Source organism: Piliocolobus tephrosceles, chromosome 2 (genome assembly GCF_002776525.5).
Source record: "Piliocolobus tephrosceles isolate RC106 chromosome 2, ASM277652v3, whole genome shotgun sequence".
Classification (NCBI taxonomy): Eukaryota; Metazoa; Chordata; class Mammalia; order Primates; family Cercopithecidae; genus Piliocolobus; species Piliocolobus tephrosceles.
The window spans coordinates 91,387,996-91,391,789 of NC_045435.1; the positions used below are offsets into that span (position 1 = coordinate 91,387,996).

The following is a 3,794-nucleotide window of genomic DNA, read 5'->3' on the forward strand; positions in this document are numbered from 1 at the left end:
AAGTTACCACAAAGAAAACTCCAAGCTTACTGGTAAATTCTACCAAAATTTAAATTGGGCCAGCATGGCGATTCATACCTATAATCCCAGCACTTTGGAAGGCTGAGGCAGGAGGATCACTTGAGGCCAGGATTGTGAGACCAGCCTGGGCTGAACATAACAAGACCTCGTCTTTACAAAAAATGTGTTTTGATTTTGTTTTTTGGTTTTTTGTTTGTTTGTTTGTTTTGTTTGTTTTATTAGCTGGGTGTAGTGGTATGTGTCTGTAGTTCTAGATACTCGAAAAGTTGAGGCTGGAGGACTGCTTAAGCCCAGGAGGCTGAGGCTGCAGTGAGCCACGAACATGCCACTGCACTCCAATCTGGGTGACAGAGCAAGATCCTGTCTCAAAAAAAAAAAAAAAGTAGGGAAGCAATAATATGAATCTTACATAAGCTCTTTCAAAAAATAGAAGAGATTTCATTTTATGAGGCTAGTATATCCCCAACATCAAAACCTGACAGAGACATAAAAAAATAAAAAAAAAAGAGAGACTGATAGCCCTCATGAACCTAGACACAAAATCCTTTTAAAAAATTGGTATATCAGCTGGGTGCAGTGTCTCACGCCTATAATCCCAGCACTTTGGGAGGCCAAGGTGGGTGGATCACCTGAGGTCAGAAGTTCAAGACCAGCCTGGTCAACATGGTGAAACCCCCCCCTCTCTACTAGAAATACAAAAAATTAGCTGGGTGTGGTGGCAGGCGCCTATAATCCCAGCTACTCCGGAGGCGGAGGCAGGAGAATCACTTGAACCCGGGAGGCAGAGGTTGCAGTGAGCCAAGATTACACCACTTCTCTCCAACCTGGGCAACAAGAGTGAAACTCCGCCCCCCACCCCCCAAAAAATGTAAACTTTCAGGGATCATTCTATAGTTTGTTACTAGAGAAATTTATCTAGATGTGTAGAACACTGGAAACCATGAGGGGTAGGCGCAGCATTCTCTCCTGAGCATGAAGCCGGCTCTTGGTGTTGTTTCACTGCAACTGTCATTTGTCATTGATGATCATTCTCTTCCTCTGGGAGAGGGAGAGGACACAGTTTGAGTAGTTCCCATTTTATTTAAAAAAAAGAAAAGATTTTTTTTAATTGGTAAATCAAATCTAACAATGTGTAAAATGATAACATATCATGGCCAAATGCAAGATTTACTTCACATGAAAAAGGTAACCAATGTACTTATTAGTTATCTATTGCCATATAAAGAAATCATCTTCAAAATTTGGCATCCTAAAGCAGTAAACATTTATTATCTCACTATTTCTGTGGGCAAAAAATCCAAGTGATATTTAACTGGGTTCTCTGGCACAGGGTCTGTCATGAGGCTGCCAAGTGTAAGCTGGGGTGGTGGTCTCATCTGAAGACTTCATTGTGGGAGGGTCTGCTTCCAAGATCACTGCATCTTGCTGTTGGCAAGATCCAGTTCCTTGTGGCTGTTGGACTGAAGCCTTCAGTTCTTCTCTGGCTACTGGCCAAAGGCCTCCCTCAATTCCATTCCATGTGGACCTCTCCACAGAAGCAGCTCACGACATGGCGGCTGATTCTCCTCAGAGCAAATGAGTAAAGGAAATCACACAAAATGGAAGCCACAGTCTTTTTATAACTTAAATCTCAAGAATGACATGCCACCATCCCAGCCACATTGTATTTGTCATAAATGGGTCAGTAAGTTCAGGTCATTCTCAAGGAGAGGGAATTACACAGAGGCATGAATACCAGGAAGAGGGGATTACAGGAGACCATCTTGGGGGTGGCCAACTACATTGTAATGCATCCCATTCACAGAGGAAAGGAGGAAACACGATCATATCATGAATGAAGAAAAAGTATTTGACAAATTCAAACACTCATTCGTAATAAAAACTTCTGGTAAATTATGACTAGAAGGCAACTTTCTTAACCTTATAAAGAGCACCTATGAAACACTTAAAGCTAACCTCATACATAATGATGAAAGAATGAATGCTTTCCCCTAAGAGCAGGAACAAGGCACGGATGTCTGCTCTTACCACTTCTATTTGCCATTTCCCTAGAGGTCATAGCAAGCTCAATGAAGCAAGAAAAACAAATAAAACCTAAAAATATTGGACAGAAAGAAGTAAAACCATCTGTATTTGTAGACAATATAATTGTGTATACAGAAAATCTTAAGGATTTTTTAAAATGACTAAAACTAATAGCTGAATTTAGCCAAGTCACAGAATACAAAATTATATACAAAAATCACTTTTATTCAAATATACTGTTACAGACAATTAGAAAATATTTTTAACATATACTATTTATGAAAGCATCAAAAACATTAAATATTTAGGAATAAATTTAATGAAAGATATGCAAGGACTCCCTCTGAAAAACTATAAAATATTCAGAACAAGGCTGGGCACGGTGGCTCATGCCTGTAATCCCAGCACTTTGGGAGGCCGAGGCAGGAGGATCACCAGAGGTCGAGAGTTTGAGACCAGCCTGACCAACATGGAGAAACCCCGTCTCTACTAAAAATATAAAATTAGCTGGGCATTGTGGTGCATGCCTGTAATTCCCAGCTATTTGGGAGGCTGAGGCAGGAGAATCTCTTGAACCTGGGAGGCAGAAGTTGCAGTGCGCCAAGATCACACCATTCCACTCCAGCCTGGGCAACAAAAGTGAAACTCCAACTCAAAAAAGAAAAAAATTTTCAGAACAAATTAAAGATTAATGGACTAAGGAAGAAAACTAATCACATGATCATTTCAATAAAGGCAGAAAGTCATTTAACCAATGTCAACAATTTTTTATGATTAAAAATCTAGTTTAGAAAACTGGAATAAAAAGGAATCCCTTTAAATATAGCTACCAAAAACATACAATAAATGTTCATTTGTTTATGTCTGGATGAGAAACCATCCCACAATGTAGTGGCTTAAAACCCCAACAAGTTACATTCTTTATGATTCTGTGGGTCATGAATTTGGAGTGTTACAAGCTGGCCAGTTTTTCTGTTTCACATGGCGTTTGGCTGGGGGTCACTCACTCACCTGCACTTAGACCCTGGCTGGGCTGAGGGGAGGCCCCAGAGGCTTTGCTCATAAGTCTGGCCCCTCCGGCTCCTGCACGTGGCTTCTCCCTTCTCCATTCGGCCTCTCAGCATCCAATGATGTAGCCCAAGCTTCTTTACAGCATGGTGCAACCTTCCCAAGGCTGGGCCTGGAACCGGTGTAGCATCCCTTCCACCACATTCTAGGGGTCAAAGCAAGTCACCGGCCAGTGCAGAGTCAAGTAGAGGGGAAAATAAGCCCCAGCTCTTGATGAGAGGAAAGGCAGGCATGTCCGGGAGGGCGGGAATTGACAGCCATCTTTGAGAGCTCTCTACCACAATTAGTGGGTGACGAGATGAATGAGTAAGTCAGTCATCAGCTTCCTTCCAATTCCCACGCTCGCTGAAGAAATGAGGAAATGAAACCACACGTTCCTGCTTCCTTTTAGCCTGTCTTTCCTTTAAGCAGAGCATTACTGGTAACAAACTTTTTATGTATTTCCTGATCTTATAAGCTCCGGTATGGTATTAGCATAATAGAAAGTGGCTGACAATCTTTAGAATCTTCCTTTAGTGTCCTTTTGGGTCCTCCTGCCTCCTCTTAGCATCTTCTCACGTTCAATTTCTTATTTTCCTCTTTTCTCAAATTCAAGCCTAAGACTAGAACCTCTCATTTGTGAGTAAAAGAAGCTATTTCCACTCTGCCTAACTTATAGACCCCCAAAGAAATGAACCTCT

At 41.5% G+C, this 3,794-nt stretch overlaps 1 non-coding gene across 1 annotated transcript; it reads left to right on the forward strand.

Moving 5' to 3' along the window:
* Nucleotides 1-885: 885 nt before the first annotated feature.
* Nucleotides 886-1,091, forward strand: LOC111555625. The gene has a single exon (XR_002735579.2). It is a non-coding gene; the product is annotated as a small nucleolar RNA U3 (small nucleolar RNA).
* Nucleotides 1,092-3,794: the final 2,703 nt, after the last annotated feature.